Genomic DNA, 23,555 nt, shown 5'->3' with positions numbered 1-23,555 from the left:
CCTATTCCTTATGATCTTATGAACGTGTTCATTGGGAAGCATATAGTGGTTTGCAAGTTGAAGCTGGAGAGTTTAGGGCATTCTACAAAAGCTGATGGGTTTCAATGTGAGCAACTTTATCAAACAATGTCTCCATCACTTATTTGTGCATTGCTGACCACTTGTTTGATGTGCGAGTCCTCTGTGCAATCTGAGGGGTGTCGATCGTGATTATTACTTTCCCAAATAATTGTGTCAATTATTTAAATTTAAATATGACAAATAAAAAAAACATGGTGTCTATAGTAAAGGTGAGCTCTAATTTAGGGGAAAGCCTCTGACATCATTCTTGCATTAGCTCACATGAGAGCCGTGACCTCTTTTAGTGATGTAATTGGTAGAGGTCAAGAAATCAAGGTCAAAGCTCACTAAATACAGAGTTGTGGACCTATGATAAGTGCTTGAACCTACTTATGGCATCATAAAAGTCTGACCATCAATTCATCCACTTCTCATCGTCTCAATGAGGAAGTGGAAACCGTAAGGGAAGCATATTGAGATAGATTAGGTCTCTGCAATAATGGAAGATAATAGGGAATCAACAGTCATATTTCTCTTGCTTTTGGAATTCACTGCCATCTGTGGAACTTACACAGGAAGCGATATAATAATTTTCACCGCCATGAGTCTTGCACATTTGCAGAGAAAGCATCTGCTGTTTCTTGTGATGAATAGGTAAAGGAAACAAACAAAAGATCAGTTTTTAGGCACCATGTTATATGAAAAATGTTGTCGAGCTAGAAAGGGTCCAGAGAAGATTTATGAGGATGTTGTCAGGACTCGGGGGCCTGAGCTATGGGGAGAAGTTGAGCAGACTCGGACTCTATTCCTTGGAGTGTAGGAGGATGAGGGGTGATCTTATAGAGGTGCACAAAATCATGATAGGAATAGATCGGGTAAGCGCAGGGGTCTTATGCCCAGAGTAGGGGAATCAAGAAGCAGAGAACAAAGGTTAAAGATGAGGGGGAAAAGATTTAATCGGAACCCGGAGGCTAACTATTTCACACAAAAGGCGGTGGATGTATGGAATGAGCTGCCGGAGGAAGCAGTTGAAGCAGATAACATTGCGATGTTTAAGAAACATTTAGACAGGTACGTGGATAGGACTGGTTTAGAGAGATAGGGGCAAAACACGGGCAGGTGGGACTAGTGTAGATTGGGAATGTTGGCCAGTGTGGGCAAGTTGGGCTGAAGGGCTTGTTCCCATGCAGCATGACTCTATGATTGTAACCAGAAATGATGCACATGTACAATGGCTCTTGGGATATGTAATAGCCAAAAGAAAGTATTAATCGGTAACAAAATGATTGCAATATACTCAGAAGGCAGTCTTTCAATTTACTTCCACCTATTCCAATTACCAAACAACTACGAACTTCTTCCTTATGACAACATTCCATGTAAAAGTGAGATCAAAGGCAGTAATTCACATTTAGATACTCGTGGAGGATTTAAATATAGATTGCAAGCAACACTCCATTTGGACGTAGATTGCAATGTGATACATAGGGACAGTAATTTACTAAGAAGTCTTTCTGATCTATTTACTTCTTCTGGTCAATTTATTATTTCCAAAATTAAACAGATGCAGGTGGGAAAATAATTGTCATATATCAATTATTCTGTCCAAGAAATAATCTGTAAGTTAAGTTTTATCATATGTACCGATGTTCTGGAAATCAACTATTTACCTAAAATTTATGGTTTAAACATTAGTCCTTCACTGGAGACCTATTAAGCATCAATCCGGAAGCACAACTAATTCACGGATAATATCTTGGTTTTTGCCTGCAGGAGTAAAAAAATGAAACAATATAGAATACCTCATTTGAGTCGAACATTACTTGCAAAGTAATACATATCTATTAATAATTTATGGCTGTTATTGTATTCATAAGGTCATAAGGGATAGTAGAATTAGGCCATTCAGCCTCTCAAGTCTACTCATGGCTGATCTATCTCTCCCTCCTAACCCCATTCTCCTGCCTTCTCCCCATAACCTTTGACACCCGTACTAACCAAGAATCTATCTATCTCTGCTTAAAAATATACTGATGTGGCCTCCACATCCTTCTGTGGCAAAGAATCCCACAGATTCACCACCATCTGACTAAAAAAAATATCCTCATCTCCTTCCTAAAAGTACATCCTTTAATTCTGAGGCTATGATCTATACTCCTAGACTCTCCCACTAGTGGAAACATCCTCTCCACATCTACTCAATCCAAGCCTTTCACTATTCTGTATATTTCAATGAGGTCCCCCTCATACTTCTAAACTCCAGCAAGTACAGGCCCAGAGCTGACAAACGCTCATTATAGGCTAACCGACTCATTCCTGGGATCATTCTTGTAAACCTCCTCTGGACTCTTTCCATAGCCAGCACATCCTTCCTCAGATATGATGCCCAAAATTGCTCACAATATTCCAAACGCGGCCTTACCAGCACCTTATAGAGCCTCAGCATTACACGTGTAAGAAGGAACTGCAGATGCTGGTTTAAACCGAAGATAAACACAAAAAGCTGGAGTAACTCAGCAGGGCAGGCAGCATCTCTGGAGAGAAGGAATGGGTGAAGTTTCAGGTTGAGTCCCTTCTTCAGACTGGTTAGAGATAGAAACATAGAAACATAGAAAATAGGTGCAGGAGTAGGCCTTTCGGCCCTTCGAGCCTGCACCGCCATTCAATATGATCATGGCTGATCATCCAACTCAGTATCCTGTACCTGCCTTCTCTCCATACCCCCTGATCCCTTTAGCCACAAGGGCCACATCTAACTCCCTCTTAAATATAGCCAATGAACTGGCCTCAACTACTTTCTGTGGCAGAGAATTCCACAGATTCACCTCTCTGTGTGAAAAAGAATTTTCTCATCTCGGTCCTAAAGACTTCCCCCTTATACCCAACATCGGGAACAATCTTCCTGCATCTAGCCTGTCCAACCCCTTAAGAATTTTGTAAGTTTCTAAATCTCAATCTTCTAAATTCTAGCGAGTACAAGCCGAGTCTATCCAGTCTTTCTTCATATGAAAGTCCTGCCATCCCAGGAATCAGTCCGGTGAACCTTCTCTGTACTCCCTCTATGGCAAGAATGTCTTTCCTCAGATTAGGAGACCAAAACTGTACACAATACTCCAGGTGTGGTCTCACCAAGGCCCTGTACAACTGCAGTAGAACCTCCCTGCTCCTATACTCAAATCCTTTTGCTATGAATGCTAACATACCATTTGCTTTCTTCACTGCCTGCTGCACCTGCATGCCTACTTTCAATGACTGGTGTACCATGACACCTAGGTCTCGTTGCGTCTCCCCTTTTCCTAATCGGCCACCATTCAGATAATAGTCTACTTTCCTGTTCTTGCCACCAAAGTGGATAACCTCACATTTATCCACATTACACTGCATCTGCCATGTATTTTCCCACTCACCCAACCTATCCAAGTCATCTTGCAGCCTCCTAGCATCCTACTCACAGCTAACACTGCCCCCCAGCTTCATGTCATCCGCAAACTTGCATTCAATTTCCTCGTCCAAGTCATTAATATATATTGTAAATAGCTGGGGTCCCAGCACTGAGCCTTGCGGTACTCCACTAGTCACTGCCTGCCGGTCTGAAAAGGACCCGTTTACTCTTACACTTTGCTTCCTGTCTGCCGGCCAGTTCTCTATTCACATCAATACTGAACCCCCAATACCGTGTGCTTTAAGTTTTCATACTAATCTCTTATGTGGGACTTTGTCGAAAGCTTTCTGAAATTACAGATATAACACATCCACTGGTTCTCCCTTATCCACTCTACTAGTTACATCCTCGAAAAATTCTATAAGATTCGTCAGACATGATTTACCTTTCATAAATCCATGCTGACTTTGTCCAATGATTTCACCACTTTCCAAATGTGCTGCTATCCCATCTTTAATAACTTACTCTAGCATTTTCCCCACTACCGATGTTAGACTAACTGGTCTGTAATTCCCCTTTTCTCTCTCCCTCCCTTTTTAAAAAGTGGGGTTACATTAGCTTCTCTCCAATCCTCAGGAACTACTACAGAATCTAAAGAGTTAAAAAAAATTATCACTAATGCATCCACTATTTCTGGGGCTACTTCCTTAAGTACTCTGGGATGCAGCCTATCTGGCCCTGGGGGTTTATCGGCCTTTAATCCATTCAATTTACCTAACGCCACTTCCCGACTAACCTGGATTTCACTCAGTTCCTCCATCTCATTTGACCCCCGGTCCCCAGCTATTTCCGGGGATTCGTCTTTCCCAGGGAAACAACAGATTTATACAGCGATGTGGGGAGATAAAGAACAATGAATGAAAGATATGCAAAAAAAGTAACGATGATAAAGGAAACAGGCCATTGTAAGCTGTTTGTAGGGTGAAAATGTGAAGTTAGTGCGACTTGGGGAGAGAGAGAGAGAGGGAATGCCAAGTGAGATAAATCATTATTCATATCACTGGGCTGTAAGCTGCCCAAGCGAAATACGAGTTGCTGTTCCACCAATTTGCATTTAGCCTCACTCTGACAATGGAGGAGACCGAGGGTAGAAAGGTCTGTGTAGGAATGGGAAGGAGTATTAAAGTGTCCAGCAACCCAGAGACCAGGTAGGTTCACGTAGGCTGAGCAAAGGTGTTCCACGAAATGATCACCCAGTCTGCGCTTGGTCTTGCCGATGTAGAAGAGTCCACATCTTGAACAACGGATACAGTAGATGAGGTTGGAGGAGATGCAAGTGAACCTCTGCTTAACCTGAAAGGACTGTCGGAGTCCCTGGACAGTCGAGGGAGGATGTATAGTGACAGGTGTTGCATCTTCTGCGGTTATAGGGGAAGGTACCCGGGGAGGGGATGATTTGGGTGGGAAGGGATGAGTTAACTAGGGAGTTGCGGAGGGAACGGTCTCCGCGGAAGGCGGAAAGGGGTGGAGATGGGAAAATGTGGTTAGTGGTGAGATCCCTTTGGAGGTGGCGGAAATTTCCAAGGATTATCTGTAGTGGCAATCCCTCGAGGTCGAGGATGATGGTCTACATTCTGTTGGTTTATGGACTCTCAGGTGGCTTACGATCCTGGCTTTGCAGCTCACTGAACAAAAACGCTTGTGCATGTGTTTGTTTAATGAGTACTTGATGTTGCGCTCCAAGAAGCACATGGTCCTTCACAAATCAATCAACTAATTCCAATGGCAAGGGAACCAAGATGATTGGAGCTGATAGATCTGTTGCAGCCTTCATCCGCCTTGACAGCTGTTGAGTTCAAGATAACTTTGTCCGTCTGGTCCGCCGTTGAGAGGTTGTAGGTTGGATCGTTCTTCGTCTGGACCCTCATCCTTGACCTTACCACCATGGGTGGCCCTACCAGAAGCTGGTGCTTCTGACGGCATCGCTCTCGGAATCATGGGGTCACACAAGCCTCTTCACCACAACAAGGTAAACGATCCGAAGAGTTACATGCGACGGCTGATGGGATGGAAGGTAAGGACAAGGGGAGGCGGGAGCAAGGGTGGAGCTGCAGGGTACCAAGGAGACATGAGTGAGGGCCTCATCTATGATGGGAGAGGGGAAACCCTGTTCCCTAAAGAATGAGGACATCCCGGTTGTCCTGGTATGGAACACCTCATCTTTGGCAAAGATGCAGGTAGACAGTGGAATTGGGAGTAGGGGATGGAGTCTTTGCAGGAAGCAGGGTGGGAAGAAGTGTAATCGAGATAGTTGTCGGAGTCAGTGGGTTTATAATAGATGTCAGTCAATAGTCTATTTCTTGTGATTGGGACTGAGATCAAGAAAGGTGAGGGAGGTGTCGGCAATGGTCCAAGTAAATTTGAGTGCCGGATGAAAATTGGTGGTGAAGTTGATGAAGTCCATGAGTTCTGCATGGGTGCAGGAGGTAGCACTGATGCAGTCATCAATGAAACGGAGATAGAGTTTGGGGATAGGGCCACGGTACGCCTGGAACAGGGATTGTTCAACGTACCCTACAAAGAGGCAGGCATAGCTGGGGCCCATGCGGGTGCCCATAGCTACGCCTTGGACTTGGAGGAAGTGGTAGAAGTTGTTGAGGGTGAGGACCAGCTCTGCTAGGCAGAGTGTTAGTAGAGGGAAATTGGATGGTTCTGCAGTCGAGGAAGAAACGGAGGGCTTTAGGGCCTTCCAGGTGGTGTAGAGTGACTGACTGTCCATAGTAAAGATGAGGGAGTAGGGGCTCGGAAAGCGGAAATCATTAAAGAGACGAAGGACATGGGAGGTATCTTGGACATAGGTCAGGAGAGATTAGACCAGGGGGGATAGGATTATGTTGAGGTACATGGAAATCATATCCGTGGGACAGGAGCAGACAGAAAAAATGGGTCTGCCAGGGCAGTTGTGTTTGTGGATTTTGGGGAGAAGGTACATCCCTGTTTTTGTATACAAGCCCTCTTGAAATAAATGCTGGTATGAGAATCCGGTAGTGAAAGCAGTCAGAGTTTTGCTGTTAAAGGTTATGCGGCCTTTAAACTTCAAAAACTTCATAAACCTTCACTGTTATCGGATCAGTAAGAGGTACTATTTTTTAAGATGCTTTGTTTTATTCTGTGGATATCCTGATAGAGTCAGTGTGATGAAAGTAGTAGGAAGAGTAATGGAAATCGGAAAGATTTGCAAACTATGACTGTAAAGATGCCTGTTTTCCCAGAAATTATATTCTCTAGATTGTAAATCCATCAATAAATACTTGGATGACAAGGTCTAATTACCAGACAGTAATCTTATCAATAGATTTTTGTGTAAACTACAAGAGCAAACCTCCAATGATTTATAATCACCATTTGAACCACACAAGTTTTCGGCATTGGAATTACCACAGACTATGTACTATGTTTGATGAATCATAAAACAACGAGTTTGACTAATATGTACCAATTTGGTTGTGGTTATACGTTTTATAGTTTCTAACTGTCAGAGCAAAGCCCTTGGCCAGCTACTTGGTGACACCACACCACAGAATAAGCAATTGTAGTATATTCATAGTGAGATTATTGAAAGCTGATGAATAATTAACAGAACATAAGGAGATCAGTAGATATTATAACATCATTAAGTCCATACGTGAGCTCTCTTCATAGGTAAATTTCCACTGAATTTAGTTCACCATGTTTTATAATTCGTTTTATTTTATGCCAATGGTATCTTCACAAATAATTGATTTGAGGGTAGAGAGGAGGGATGTGGGAGGATAGGTTTGGAAACATTTGGAGCACCAAAATGCACTAAAATTTCCATATCATTGAAAATGTAACACCAAGTTTTGAACCAAATAATTAACCGTCGGAGGGAAGTCAGTAAAGGTTGTAGTTCAGGTTGCGGAACTTCCAGGGCGTGCAATCCACTCTGCATCTTTCTTAGGTCAAATCCACATGGGAAACCAGAAATCACTGACTTGAAGTTGATGCAGGAATCAGTGGAAAGATACAGTTCATGGGATGCACCATGTACTACGCATGATGTATCGATAAAGGATAATAATCCTTGGCATGTCTGAACAATAATACCTCCAGAGGCTGAAGCTAACATATCAAATGATACCAGACTGTTTGTTAATGCATGCTAGTATAAGTCCTGCTTTCTAAATCATATCCGTCAAAGTTTTCCCACTGTAGATAAAGTTGCTGGGATTCTAAATTAGTCTGACTCAGGATTATTTTAGATCTCTGCTGGAGATAGCTACAGGATCTCATGGTCAACATGGTATAAATGCAGACAGCTGATGGCTTCTTTGACAGAATAGGCAAACATTTCAACTTTGTCCATGCTGAGGCCAGTCGCAGTGTAAAGTGGAATTTTAGGGTGAAGAGTTATTGTCAATCAAGACAGCCATGGGTCACCTAGGAATGCAATCAACCACAAAGGTTTCCTATTCCATCAGCGTATGCCTGATCCTTAGCTGCAAGTAGACCTTCCTACAAGTGTGAAAATGTTTTCCTGGCAGCTGCCACAATGCCTTTGTCCTTCCGGATTTCACACGTTCTGATCAATTTGTTTGTTAGGAGATGGCTGCTGAAAGTCAAGAGATCCCACTTTTTTAACGTCGCCTATTTCCTTCGCTACATAGATGCTGCCTCACCTGCTGAGTTTCTCCAGCATTTTTGTCTACCTTTTATTTTAATTTAGTTTAGTTTAGAGATACAGCGTGGAAACAGGCCCTTTGGCCCACCGAGTCCGCACCGACCAGTGGTCCCCGCATATTAACACTACCCTACACCCACTAGGGACAATTTTTACATTTACCATGCCAATTAACCTACAAACCTCTACGTCTTTGGAGTGTGGGAGGGAATCGAAGATCTCAAAGAAAAACCACGCAGTCACGGGGAGAATGCACAAACTCCGTACAAACAGCACCTGTAGTCGGGATTGAACCTGGGTCTCCGGGTGTTGCATTCTCTGTGAAGCCCCTGTCCCACTTTCACGACCCAATTCGCGACCTCTGCCGAGTTTGCCCTTGACTCATACTCGCAGCATGGTCGCCACGAGGTCATAGGAGGTCGTAGGAGGTCTTCCTCATGCTCATGAGTGGTCTCCGCGTACTCGTGGCATCAAGTAGGTCGCGACGTTTTTTCTAGCCTGATAAAAAATGTCCACGAGTAAAAAAAAAAGGTCGCCATGTCTATACTTTTTACTCGTAGGTAGGTCGTAGCAGGTCGTGATGCTAGTTGTAGGTAGTCGTAGGTGGTCGGAGGCAGTCGAAGGTAATAGCTCCGGGGTGAAAAAAAGGTCAGTAGAAAAAAAAGTTTTTTTATACAGCAGAACGTCACCTCTGTCACTCCAAGGCATGTTCATTCATAGCTGGTGAGTTTTTTGGAGAGAAGACTTGTGTTTTAGAGATGGCACCAAAAAGGCAGCAGTGCAGGGGGAGGGCACAACCCTAAAAAAAACCTGCCATGCTAGTGTTGCCCACCCAAGAGGAGGAATGGCAGGTGATGCTACAGGAGATGATAGTGCAGGAGGAGGTAGCCCTGCATGAGAGACCCCTGGAGGAGGAGACCAGGGTGGTAGTATATGTCCCCATCCTTCACTGCCTCATTTGAAGCCAGCAAAGCAGCCCTTTCTCCAGTGTCTGATACAGCATCAGAGGCAGATGCCCCATTGGTGGTGAGGGAGGGCTGGAGGAAGGTTATGCCCTACACCTTCACCAGGCAGCAGGAGAGGGACCTTGAGGAATGGTTCCAGCAGAATGCCATAATGTACAAAAAGAAAAATGAGAGGTACAGGGACAGGGACAAAAATGACATGCTTGCCATCCACTGCCCCACATGTGTGCTTAAAGTTCCATCTTTTGTCAAAGCCCAGCGCCACTCTCTTCCAGTCATCTGGTGTACTGGGACAGTCCATCACATCATCTCCATTCACCCATTGAGACCTCTTCTCATGCTTCCTCTTCATCCTTGCTCTTCCCCTTCTGCCTTTCTTAAAAGGCTGCTGAAGCAAAAGGGCTACTGCAAACAGCAGTAGAAGATGGTCGAAGCCAGTCTTCAACATAGTCGAAGGAGGTCGAAGGAGGTTTTCTTCATGGTCGTGGGAAGTCTTCAACATAGCCGTAGGAGGTCGTAGACATAGTCATGGAAGGTCGTAGGAGGTCGTACACATAGTCGTGGAAGGTCGTAGGAGGTAGTAGGTTACTGCGTCCTTGTTTTTTTAGGTTGTTTAAGGTCGTCAGAGGTCGCGAATTAGGTCATGAAAGTGGGACCGGGACTTAAGGCAGCAACTCTACCGTTGCGCCACCATGACCACAATTAAACTGTGATAGACACAAAATGCTAGAGTAACTCAGCGGGACAGGCAGCATCTCTGGATAGAAGGAATGTGTGATTTTTCGGATCGAGACCCTTCTTCAGACTTAAACTGTGGTTTATGATACCCTCAAGTAACAAGGCCCTGAAATGGTACAACCAAAGCCATCAAACCACCAGACGTGCCATTGAGTAAGTAAGTTAGAACATTGACGATATACTCGAGGGAACTGGGCCAATCTGGACCAATTTGGCAACATTGTCTCTTCAATTACTCATTGACATTTCAATGATCTCTGAAAGGGCTGAGGACTAAACTGCACTTCAGAGCAGCAAGGGATAACCTGCCAGGAAAACTGAACTACTCAGGATGGTGAGACAGAAGAACTGGAAATGCAGGCAAAGTGAGAGGTAAGGAGCACATCGTAAGCTGGGAGTCTGGCTTGGACGTAACCCGGTAAGGTTCTCCTGAGTTTCATCAGCCTACACAACTGACTGGAAAAGTCAAACCTATTACCCTCCATTCACTGTGTGGAAAGGAACTACAGAAGCTTGTTTACACCGAAGATAGACACAAAATGCTGGAGTAACTCAGTGGGACAGGTAGCATCTCTGCATAGACGGAACGGGTGACGTTTCAGGTCGAGACCCTTCTTCAAACCCTGGCTAGAAGGTATGGGTGACGTTTTGGGTCCAGACCCTTCTTCAGACTAATGGGTGAAATTTTGGGTCGAGACCCTTCTTCAGACCAATCTTCAGCTCCTAGTCTCAGGTCTGCACTACTGATCTACGGACATGAGTCGATCCAAAATGTCATCCATTCTTTCTATCCAGAGATACTGCCTGTCCCGCTGAGTTACTCCAGCATTTGTGTCTACCCTCCATTCACATATCCCTTACCCCAAAACCCACTAGACTAGTCAAGTGTGCTTTCCTCATGATCCACATAATTTAGAAAAAAACATTTTCTGAACACAATCCAAAATGTTCGGGACCAAAATTTGATGGCAAAGATAATAGCTACACATATCAAAGAAGATCTTACCTCTCTTTCATTGTGTAACCAAGGCGTATGTTTGGCCAATTGTAACTTTTGACCTGTATTTTAATCCTCCGCCTCTTCCACAGGGTTCAACCCTGTAGCTTCACCAGGACTGGGGGAGGCAGCTCCAATCCCTGCTGACAGCAGACTTGCTCCCGGCTGAAACATTTCAGTACACGTGGAGCCCTGACTGTTCCACGTGTACTGGGGTAGGTTCTGCCACCAGGAGCTGACTCCAGTAATAGGACGCTACACAACCTATGATGTAGTGTAGATGAGAAGTGGAAACACTATGAATCTGTTTTAAAATCCCCAGGAACTATCATGCCACTTGTGAGCCTTCGCCACAATATGGATAAAATAGCATAGGGGTTATGTTACTAGTATTCGCCATGCAGAGGTCTGCACTACTGATCTACAGACATGAGTCTCAATTCTACCATGGCAGCTGGAGAATTTAAATTCAACTAATTATATAAATGTGGACTAAAGAATAATAAGAATCTACAGTAGGAACCTTGAAACAATCAGATTGTCATAAAAGTCCATCTGGTTCACTAATGTTCTTCAGGGTAGGAAATCCGGCTTCCTTATCTGTTCTGGTCTATACCTTATTCCAGACCCACTAATACGCTTGAGTCATAACTGCTTCAATCCAGGGCCAATTAAGGTCTTAAACTGGAACAATGCCAATTTTGAAGGCATTAGACTGGGACTTGCAGAGCAGAATTGATTCGTTTGTCTGTGGGTAGAGGGATGGCTGTTAAATGGGAGGCTTTCAAAAGTGAGACAGCAAGAGTACAGGAGCAGCATGTTCCTATTGGGTTAAGGGCAAGGCTGGTAAATCAAGTGAACCCTGGTTTACGAGAGTTGTTGAGAGTCTGGTCAAATAAAGGAGAAGGCATACATCAGATGAAGGCAGGCAAATCCCTCAGCGAGTTTAAAGATATAGGAGTACGGTTAAGAAGGCAATTAGGAGGGTAAAACGAAAACAAGAAATGTATCTAGCAGGCAAACTAAAAGGAATCCTGAGAGATTCTACATGTACATTCAGAGGAAAAGGGGGCTGGGGAGAGAATAGGTCCCCTTGCAGATCAGCGTCGCTGTCTTTATGTAGAACCACAAGAGATGGGGGAAGATATTAACTGAATATTCCTCATTCGTTTTGCTGAGCAGAAGATCATGGAAGCTAAGGAATTGTGGCATATGAGTTGTGGAAGTAATAACAGTTTTAAAGTGCATTAAAGTAGAAACATCCCCAGGATCTGACATTGTGGGATGCAAGTGAAGAAATTGTGGAGGCCCTTGCTGAGATGCTTGCTTCATCTTTAGTCATACGTGAAGTACTCCAGGTCAGTGAGTCTGATGTCAGTGGTGGGAAAGTTGGTGGAGGGGATGCCGAGGGGCAGGGATTATTAACATTTGTACAGGCAGCTACTGATTGGAGAGTCAGCAGAGCTTTGTGCATGGGAAATTATATCTCACAAATTTGGTAAAGTTTTTTGAAGAAACCACCGAGAGGAATGATGAGGGAAAGGCAGTTTATATTATCTACATGAACTTTACCCAAGCCTTTGACAAGGTCCCGTGTGGTATGCTAGTTTGGAAGGATAGATTGCATGGAATCCAAGGTGAGGTAGCCAATTGGTTTTAAAAATTGGCTTGGCGGAAGGAGTCAAAGGTAGTTGGGAGTCATAGGAGATTGCTTTTTCAATTAGAGGCCTATGACCAATAATGTGTCACATGGGTCTGTGCTGGGTCCACTGCTTTTTGTTATCTACAATAATTATCTGGATTGCAATATAGTTAACATTGTTAGTAAATTTGCAGCTGACCCCAAAATTGGCATTACAGTGATGAGAAAGGATATCTATGTTTACAACAGGATGTGGATCAGTTGGGAAAGTGGTTCAAGGAATGGCAAATGGAATTTAACTCTGACAAGTATGAGGTGTCGTACTTTGGTACATCAAACCAGATCAGAGCTTACACAGAAATTCTAGAGCCCAGGAGAGTGTTGCACAACAGAGTGATCTGGAAGTACAGGAGCATAATTGCCCGAATGAGGCAACTCAGGTGGACAGTATGATGAAGAGAGCCTTCAGCATGCTTATCTTCAATGGTAAGGGTACTGAGTACAAAAATTGGGGCATCATAATACAGCTGTACAAGGTGTTGATGAGGTCACCCTTGTAGTACTATGTGCAATTCTGGTCGGCCAGCTATAAGAAGGGTGCAGGAAAAAAATCATGAGTATGATACCTATAATAATAATAATGGATGGGATTTTATAGCGCCTTTCTAATACTCAAGGCACTTTACATCGCATTATTCATTCACTCCTCAGTCACACTCGGGGGTGGTAAGCTACTTCTGTAGCCACAGCTGCCCTGGGGCAGACTGACGGAAGCGTGGCTTCCAATCTGCGCCTACGGCCCCTCCGACCACCACCAGTCACTCACACACATTCACACACATTCACACACAGGCAAAGGTGGGTGAAGTGTCTTGCCCAAGGACACAACGACAGTATGCACTCCAAGCGGGATTCGAACCGGCTACCTTCCGGTTGCCAGCCGAACACTTAGCCCATTGTGCCATCCGTCGTCCCATGACATGTGCTTGAGTCAGAGGACAAGGCTGGATAGTCTGGGACTATTTTCTTTGCAGTACAGGAAGTTATGGGTTGACCTTGTTGAGGTGTACTAGATCATGAGCAGCATAGATAAAGTGAATGCTCGCAGTCTTTTTCCTCAGTGTAGAGGATTCCAAAACTAGAGGGCATAGGCTTAAATTGAGAGGGGACTCAAGAGAGACCTCATGAGCAACATTTTCACTCAGAGGGTAGTCAGTATCTGAAACGAGCTGCCAAAAGCTATAGAAGCAGCTACAATAATGATTGTTAAAAGATATTTAGACAGATATATGGGTAGGATGGGGTTAGAGGGAACATGGACCACATGCAGGTAAATAGCCCAGAATCCAACTTGGTTGGCATGGACAAAGTTGAGCTAAATGTGTAAGAAGGAACTGCAGATGTTGGTTTAAACCGAAGAACCAAAAAGCTGGAGTAACTCAGCGGGACAGGCAGCATCTCTGGAGAGAAGGAATGGGTGACATTTCGGGTTGAGGCCCTTCTTCACTTGAGCCAAATGCTGTATGGGTCTATGACTCTATGTCTCCAACTCAATTTGAGATGTGCAACAAATGCCAGTTTTTTCAGTGGAATGTACATCTTTAAACAAATGCTTTCGCTACAATAACCATTTGAATAATTTCTTGCAGATCCATGGGATCCCAGGATGGGTTTGTTGTGTCCATTGTAGATTTGATCAAGATCTGCATGCAATCATTCAAATGCAGGATTGATGCCCCAAACAGTTTCTTACTCTTTCCTTGATAAAGACATCATCAGAAACACCTATGACATCAGGCACTTATACTTGAAACAGGGCCCTCCAATCTCTCGGAAGTGCACACAGCGGAGATGTGATGTCTATCGGTGCACAGACTGCCCTTTGCTTATGTTTCACTCATGTTTTATGATTCCTACAGCTGCAACAAGATGAGTAGAAATTGAACAATTCTGTGGCATCTAATGCAGACTCTCAACTCATGCCCTTGTCTCCTCCAGCTACTCCTGCTGAATAATGAGTGATCTACCAAAGGGCAATCCAACCATGTCTTGTTGCAGCCACCAACTTGGTACCTAAGTTGCACATGTCATGTGGCAACACATTCTGAAAGTGAACAAACTCATCTGAGGTGGAATCATTTTCGGACTATTGCATGTTATGTTTGAAGGGTAAAGACCACCTGGGAGATTTAAGATATTAATTAGAACTGTCAAGTTAAGAACATTTTAAGTTCATCTTCATCCACAGTTTTGCTACAAGTTGACTTCATATCCAAATGAGTGTAAGATGCAGTGGAGACGGATAATGTAGAATTCTGTCCGCAAGTTGCTTTGCAGCCTCACCTCCGATCACCAATCGCCTCCTCTGCAGATGGAAGGAGTAGATTGAAAGGCCGCCTCGTTTTTTGTCCCTCCCTGCTATTCTGAGTGTTCTTCCCCTGCAGGGAGCCAAAATAGAGACCTGTGACTAAGATAAATGTAATATGTCAAGAAATGGATGGAGAGTGTTTATTGAAGAGCAAGTTTAACATTGCCTAAGGATGAAGCTGAGTACCGCTGATGTTTGGGCAAATGGGGAATATGGGGCTTTTGGGAAGGAAATGGGTGGTTGCAGATAAGGATGGACAGAGAAGGGTAGGAGTCGAATTGAAGATGCCCCATTACTTGGGATTGATTAAGAATACAAATATATTTCGATTAGAAATATGGATCACTATCGGTGTGGATCTTTAATGGCATTTGCTGGCTTCTCGAGGCAGCACATCCTGTAGATCCCTTGGATGTTGGGAAGGTCAATATCTATGATTTTGCTGTGATGACACAATTTTTTTAATGCTATTTGCATTTAAGACATTTGTTTTTAATGCAAAAAATACACACTATATAATATTTATTGTATTGTACTTTCCTAATTACGAGATATAACTGCATGAAAATTTATGATCCTGAAACTTGAGGTCCATTTCAGTGGAAATCCTGAATGTGTGAATATTTGAATATAGATATTGGGACAGGAGATCTTCAAATGAGGTGCCAGGAGCAATATGCTGAAATAGATTTATTTACATGCTCAACACCAGACTCCCAAAGCAGACGCTCCATTTCAAGCTGTGTAGCAAATCCAAGGATCTGCTCAAAGCATCCTTGAAGAAGTGCAACATCTCCACTAACCTTGGGAATGGAGAGACAAGGAATTGCAGATGTTGGAAACTTCAACAAAACACTGGAGAAACTCAATGGGTCAAGCAACATCTGTGGAAGAAACAAAAATACAACATTTTGGGTCTGTCTGACTAAGGGCCCCATTTGAATTTGTGTGGCTGTATGGCTGTATGGTCATTATATTATTTGTGTGGCTGTATGGTAACTCAAATTTCACTGCACCAATCGGTGTATGTGACAATAAATGTAACTTGAACTTGAACTTGAAACATTGTCTATCCATCCACAGATTTTGCTTCACCAGCTGAGTTTCTCCATTCCTTTGTGTTTAACTCTTAAGGATGCCTGGTCTATGACCATCACAGTGGAGAAGAGACATTGGGACATACTTAGAACTTCCATGCATCATAAACACATGGAAACCCTGTGTAAGTGGCGAAGGAATGCGCCATTCACAACTACCCACCTCGCTGTCCTATCAGCCACCTCCTGCACTATCCACGTATAGAACTGTCTACAGTTCCTACATTGACCCTATTATCCACCATAGAACCTATAAAACCAGAGTTGATCAGGGATTGCTGAAGTAATAGAAGACAACTTCTCACACTCTTTATCTGTTTCTTGATTTCCCAACATGCCTTTTTAACCTTTTCTTCCCATTGCATAAGCTTGTCAGAAACATTTTTCTCCCTTTCTCTTTCTTTCTGTCCTTTTCCCTTGATACTCCATGTGGATCTGGGGCCAAATCTGAGGCACAAATTATCTGATAACTGCAACAATTACCTTCTATGCCAACAACGATGAAGAAAGATAGAAGAAACTGTTGCTTGGAGTCACAAGTGCTGGGCAGAGGAAGGCTAGAGTATAGAGAGTGGAAAACTGGTGCATGAGTGAGGACTAGGTATGAGGCCTAGGGCGGAATACAGTGGTAATTATGTGCCATAACTTCCTAGAAACATTATGTTACCAAATGTTAAGTTTCAATAATGAATACAAATTTTAGAGATTGTAATGCTCTTTTAGTAGATGCACAGATGCTGATCACAAAGCCTAGACATTTATTTTATTTTGTATAAATCACATCCTTGATCATTTTGGAGTGCCTGTGCATGGTGGAACTTATATGCGGTGAATGACAATACAAAACATTATTTTAAAAATAATTGCCAACCTCGCTTATTATTTCCTTGAAGAGAGATCCACAGAGGAATTATACATTGAGATTTATTAGTGTAAGTTTTAAAAGATGACAACTGTTTTTTTTAAGAAGGAGGGAATTACTTATACCTGTCATTTAAAAATACAGATGCCGTTTATTTAATGTCACTGGGGATGACCAATAAATTGTGGCCTTGTCTGCAATGCCCAGATCCTAAAGTAAATACAGAGTTCAAAGGTGGGAAACAAGTTGGATGCTGGCCAGACTTTGAAGCTGACATACTTGTGAGGTCAAAGTGTCCACAGAGACTCCAGTAGCAACAACCAGGTTTTAGTGGTCTTGATTCCTTCGTGGCTTCTGTTAAGATGGCAGTGCTAATGTAACTTTAGGAACTCAGGCGCAGTGGCATGGCTGGTAGAGTTGCTGCCTCACATGGCCAGAGATCTGTATTTGATCCTGACCTCAGGTACTGCCTGGAGTTTCACATTCTTCCTGTGACTGTATAGGTTTCCCGCAGGTGCTCCGATTTCCTCCCAAAATCCTAAAAGTTAATTGGCCACTATAAATTGACCCGGAATGTTGGGAGTAGATGCAAAAGTGGGATAAGTTAGAATTAGTTTGAACGGGTGATCGATAGTCAGCGTGGACAAGGTGGGCCAAAGGACCTTTTCCATGCTGTATCTTTCAATCATTAATTATTTGATGCCATTTGGCTGGTATTTTACCAGTCTAAAAAGAGAGGTGAGAAATGTTCCAAACATGTTATCCCTCATTTTCCAATTAGATTCAGGAAACGTGACTTTTGAAATATCACAATTCACAAATAAAATGGGAAGAAAAGAGTGACCACAAAATGTACGTTTGGGGTGGGTGAATAGGGGAGTTACTGGTGTGTATCATTGGGGACAGGGTAGATCAAAGGACCAAGTGTGAGTTTGTCAAAGTGAATCTGCATGAATTTGTGATGGGACATTCTCAAAATGCAACACCTTGCACTATTAAACTCCATTAACCATTCCTTAGCCCAACTAATCATGATCGTGCTGTAATTTTAGATAACCATCTTCACTATCCACAATACCATCCACTTTCACAGTGAATTGCAGGGCTCTGGGGTGTGTTGTAGATTAGAGGGATCCAGGAGTACAGGTACATTGTTTCTTGGAAGTGTCATCACAGGTAGATAGGGTAGTCAAGAAGGCTTTCGGTATATTGGCCTTCATCCGTCAGAGTACTGAGTATAGAAGTTGGGATGTTTTGATATTGCTGTACAAGACATTGGTGAGGCCACATTTAAAGTATTATGTTCAGTTTTGGTCACCCTGCTATCAGAAGGATTTGTTAAGCTGGAAAGAATGCAGAGAAGATTTATGAGGATGTTGCTGGGACTTGAGGGCCTGAGCTATAGGAAAGGTAAGGCAGGCTATGACTTCATTGCTTCAGCACAGGAGATTGAGGAATCATTTTATGGAGATGTATAAGATCATGAAGGGAATAGATAGGGTGAATGCACAGTCTTTTACCCAGAGTGGGAGAATCAAGAAGCAGAGGACATTGGTTAAGGTGTGAGGGGAAAAATTTAATATGAACCTGAGGAGCAACTTTTTCACACAGAGGGTGGTGGGAATATGGAATAAGCTGCCAGAGGAGGTAATTCAGGCAGGTACTATAACAACATTCAAAAGAGATTTGGACAGGTACATGGATAGGAAAAGTTTAGAGGGATATGGGGCAAATGCGGGCAGGTGGGACTAGAATAGATGTGCATTTTGGTCAGCATGGGTTGGTTGGGCCAAAGGGCATGCTGTTCGACTCCTCTCATGCCATCAAACTAATAGAACAACTTTGGTTTAGTGAGAAATTTTGATACCATGCTAGGAGTACCACAAACGGTGTCTCATAGAGTGGCAACCGTGTGACCCTACCACACTATGCACATTATGCAGTGACTCCACCAACTGAACAGGCCAAGCCTCAACACTTTGAGACATAATGGACTATTGAGCAATTCTCCATATAAAGCAATGACCTTTCTCCAGTGGTTAACTCTCCTAGCCATCCCATCCGTCACAGATCCTCGTCACCGGCATATAGATCAAGAAATTATTTTGTGTGCTGAATGCAATGATGATTAAGGGCTGTAACTTAATGTGAGCCACGTACTTGACTAAACTATTTGGGCACAACTACAACACTGCCATCTACTAGAAATGCAGAGATTGCCAAAAGTATGTCTATCCGATCAATTATCCTTCATCAGGTTTATCTGAATCATCAGCAAAGCAATGAAAAAATTCACCAAGATTGCTAACAAATAATACTTAACAAGTAGTTCTCCCTAATGGTCAGTTTGAGTTCAACTGGAGAACTTGAGTCCAGGCTGCATTACAACTGTAGTTCAAACAAATGCACAACGACGGGTACTTGATGTCCAGTACAAATTCATTGCTGCACCAATCCAAGACTCTGTAACTCTTTATTAAATCCCAGAGATGAGGTGAGGTGAACATTATGACCCACAACATTTGGCTATATTGCATCGTGATGCATTGTGGATCCCAAATAAATCGGGACTATTGAGCATCAGGAGAAATCTCTTGAATGTCTGAGTATGTGCTCGGCACAAAGGAAGATGGCTGGAATCATTGGATGCCAATCATTTCAGCTCAGGGGATCCATAAACATTGCTCTGATCCCATCTATTCATTGGCTTCTTCAACACCTCTCTTCATCATCAAGTCAGATGGGAACTTAGTTTTGGCCACAGTGTCACTAATAATGAAACAGTCCATATTCAAACACATTAAACCCTGGAAAGACCCAGTCACAGTACATTCTATGTGGTGTTGCATACAGTCCATACAAATGACCGCCAGCAAGAGAGGCCATAACCATGACCATGACTTTCAGCTGCCTTACCATCACCGGGTAACATCTGAGTAGTACCAATTGAGAAATAAACATAGGACTGGGTTACTAGAACATAAATGATTAAAAGAGGTGAGTATTAATATGAATTATATTCCATTGAAATGCAGAAAATTGGGGGCGAATTAATCAAATAATTAAATTCATCTGGAATATGTAGATCAAGGAAACACAACCATAACATTAGAGAGACCATTTCAGAAGGAACTCAGGAAATAATTTCAATAAAAGGAAAGTAGAAAGCTGGATACTGTCTGTTCTGGAAGATGTAGAACAATATTTTTTTTGTGAGGTAAGATTTTTAGTGATAATAATAAAATAATAAAATTAATTAAATGTGAATGAGGTATAAATTGGCCACCATGTAAATGTCTGTGAAATCAAATTCAAGTAATTCACGTAGACTGATCCTCTTTCACTTTTCCTCATTAAGAACACTTTAACAAATTCATGACAGACATGGACAATACAATTCACCAAAAGTCAATGGAAAATATGGACATGTATCTTTTTCATCCAGAGGTGATTTCAGTCTGGAATGCATTGCCTGAAAAGGTGGTTCTCACAACATTCTCAGAAAATTTTTTAGAAGCATCAGGGCAAGCACTTGATTTGCTAAAGGATACTAGACTATGGACCATGTACTGATAAATGGGATTAGTGTAGATGGGTGCTCAATAGTCAGCTTGGTTATGGTGGGCTGAATGAGCTCGCTCTCTGCTATATGACTGACTTTATAGAAACATAGAAATATAGAAAATAGGTGCAGGAGTAGGCCATTCGGCCCTTCGAGCCTGCACCGCCATTCGATATGATCATGGCTGATCATCCAACTCAGTATCCCGTACCTGCCTTCTCTCCATACCCCCTGATCCCTTTAGCCACAAGGACCACATCTAACTCCCTCTTAAATATAGCCAATGAACTGGCCTCAACTACCTTCCGTGGAAGAGAATTCCACAGATTCACCACTCTCTGTGTAAAAAATTACTCTAAAAACAAAGGGCCCCATCCAAAAAGATCATGAATAGACTTTGACGTCCACTTTCCCACCTGATTCCGATATCTCTTGACTCAACTGGGTTCCAAAAATCTTTACACACACATATGGTTGCGGAGAATTTTCAGTACCCTGGCATAGAAAATTCTGAAGGTTCCAACCCTTTGGGTGAAAAAACGTACAACAATCTTTTACGCAGCATCTTGTCAAATGCCTCTTGAGAATCTAAATAGGCTACATCCATTTGTTCCCCTTTATGTCCTTGTAAGTCACATCCTCAAAAAGTCTAATGAATTATCAAAAATGATTTTGTGAATCCTTGATGGCTCTGCCCATTTATTCTTTGTTTTTGTAACTGTTCCATCTTCATTTCCTTTATAATGCTTTATAATGCTTTATAATACTTTATATTACTTTCCTGAGAATTAATATGATGGGTAATAAAACAGTGTTCCTTGATCATATGTGGATTATACTTCTGAAATTTCCATCCCAACATCCTTGTGGGAACGCCTTCACCACACAGACTACAACAGTTCATAAAGACAGCTTCACAAGGGCTACTGCGACAGGCAATGACTTTACCAAAGATATTCAAAATGCAGATATGAATATAATAGGTGAAAGACGCTGGCACATGGACATTTTGTTTTTTTAATTGATCTGTTATATCCTTTCTATTTTGTAATTTCAAGCCACTCTCACTGTGAAGAATATGGATGTGTGAGAACTGAAAGGGGTTGAAGGAGCAAAGTAGTTCCCATTTAATAAGTGCTAATAAGTGTAATCAGTGATTCTTTTAAATTTTATGTTACCTTCCCAACATATTTTAACCCATTTCTTGTTATATTTCCCAGCTTGTTATCTTCCTGAGCATAACTAAGAACCATTTCTATCTGCCAATGCTTTTTCCTAATTGTAAAATATCATACATTGAATGGATTTGAAAAGTTAATAGCCTTTATTTAAAAAAAGTTAAAACCTTTATTTATTATCACTCTCATCTTCCACTAAAACATAATTATACGTGTTGGATCTCAGTGACAATATTTATTTTTGGCCTCTCTGCAATCATCTGCCAATGACCCCCTTCTCCCCCCCCCCCCCCCCCCCCCCCCCCCCCCCCCCCCCCCACCTCTCTTGAGTGTGTTCACCTAATATTCTACACACTTTGTCCTGGCTCTTCTCACTTCTAAATTTCTTCCTCCCACTCCACAATCAGTCCGAAGAAGGAAAGAACCGAAACATCACCTATTCATGTTCTCCAGAGATGCTGCCTGAACTGATGAGTTACTCCTGCACTTTGTTTTGGTTTTTTTGTAAACCGGCAATTGCAGTCCCTTGTTTCTATATCTATGATAATTTCAGAATATCAGCATTCTGAATTTGATACTTGAATTTCAATTCACAGCTTGGATTGTTCTAACATTTGTGTTCATTCTCACATGTATATGCAACATGTGACTCTCACTACTGTGGTCTAAAATCCTGTTTTAAAAGGATATCTATAATACCTATGACCAAGAAGACCAAGTTGACATGCCTTAATAATAATAATAATAAATTTTATTTGTGGGCGCCTTTCAAAAGTCTCAAGGACACCTTACAGAATTTAACAAGAGTAAAAAACATACAATCGGAGTAAAATAAATAATAAAGACATCACCAATACACAAATTAAAGATAGAATTCGATCCAAAGACAAAAAAATCAAAAACACAATGTGAAGAGAGAGCAGCGGCAGCTAAACCGCGCCAGCGTACACTCTCCCTTCCGACAGCCATCTTGGACACAAACTAAAATAATCAGTTACACACAAAAATCATCCCCCCACAATGGTTACCACTGTGGGGGAAGGCACAATGTCCAGTCCCCATCCCCAGTTCTCCCAAAGTCATGCCTATTGGAAGAAAAAGGATGGGTGATATTTCAGGCCGGGACCCTTCTGCAGACTCCTTACCTAACCATTGTCTCTCTTGACTATTCATCTGTCTCTGTTGTCAGGCTATTGTAGAACACAGAGTACTGGATGACCAGTCATCTCATCTGACAAAATATTGTGAAGATCATTATCTTCAGTATCTGTCACAAATTACCTCTCCAACATATTGACTCCATCACTCTCCCTGGCAACTGTGTGAAATCTTGGTGTCATATTTGATGTGCTATAAAACATTCCAACTTAACCATGACCTTTTTAACCTCAATAACATTTACTGATTGACCTCCTCTCACCTATGTGTGCTTGAAACTCTCATTATTACCTCTGGAGGTTGCAAATTTGATGCTGACCTGTCTATCCAGGTATGGGTGTCAGGGGTTATGGGGAGAAGGCAGAAGAATGGAGTTAGGCGGGAGAGATAGATCAGCCATGATTGAATGATGGAGTAGACTTGATGGGCCGAATGGCCTAATTCTACTCCTATCACTTATGATCTTATGATTCTTCCACGTACCACCTTCCATAAGTATGAAGTCTTCCAAAACTCTGCTACAAAGTTTTCTCACACAGACTCCTATTTGCCCAACATTGACATTAAAGTTCAAACTCTTTTCATCAAATCCCTCGATGAAATTCTCCCCAGAAAACTGGAATCTTTTCTGGCCCTGGGGTTCTTTGAGATAATTCTCCAATTTGGGTATAATAATCATCCTCAAATTGAAATGCCCCATAATTTCCAACGTCTTAAACTAGAGGATTCTCTCCATCCCCCAATCTCCATATATTTGCCATTTTTTTTCTTTAAAGCTACTATTTAAACTATTTATTTGGCATAGGTTTTGGAACCTGCCCTTAGGTTTTTTTTAGGTTTAGGT

The 23,555-nt window shown here is 42.3% G+C and overlaps 1 protein-coding gene and 1 long non-coding RNA gene across 4 annotated transcripts in view; one reads left to right on the top strand and one right to left on the bottom strand.

Moving 5' to 3' along the window:
* zfhx4 (zinc finger homeobox 4) overlaps positions 1–23,555 on the top strand; it is a 326,096-nt gene that overhangs the window by 44,766 nt on the left and 257,775 nt on the right. The gene's annotated exons all lie outside the window — the stretch shown is intronic.
* The window catches only part of LOC116972017, a 51,154-nt gene that overhangs the window by 15,674 nt on the left and 11,925 nt on the right, over positions 1–23,555 (bottom strand). Inside the window, exon 2 of the long non-coding RNA XR_004411696.1 lies at positions 14,830–14,924. This is a non-coding gene — a long non-coding RNA (uncharacterized LOC116972017). The remainder of the gene's footprint in view (positions 1–14,829; positions 14,925–23,555) is intronic.

This window comes from Amblyraja radiata, chromosome 4 (assembly GCF_010909765.2).
Source record: "Amblyraja radiata isolate CabotCenter1 chromosome 4, sAmbRad1.1.pri, whole genome shotgun sequence".
Classification (NCBI taxonomy): domain Eukaryota; kingdom Metazoa; phylum Chordata; class Chondrichthyes; order Rajiformes; family Rajidae; genus Amblyraja; species Amblyraja radiata.
This window is presented reverse-complemented; position numbering and strand designations above follow the sequence as displayed.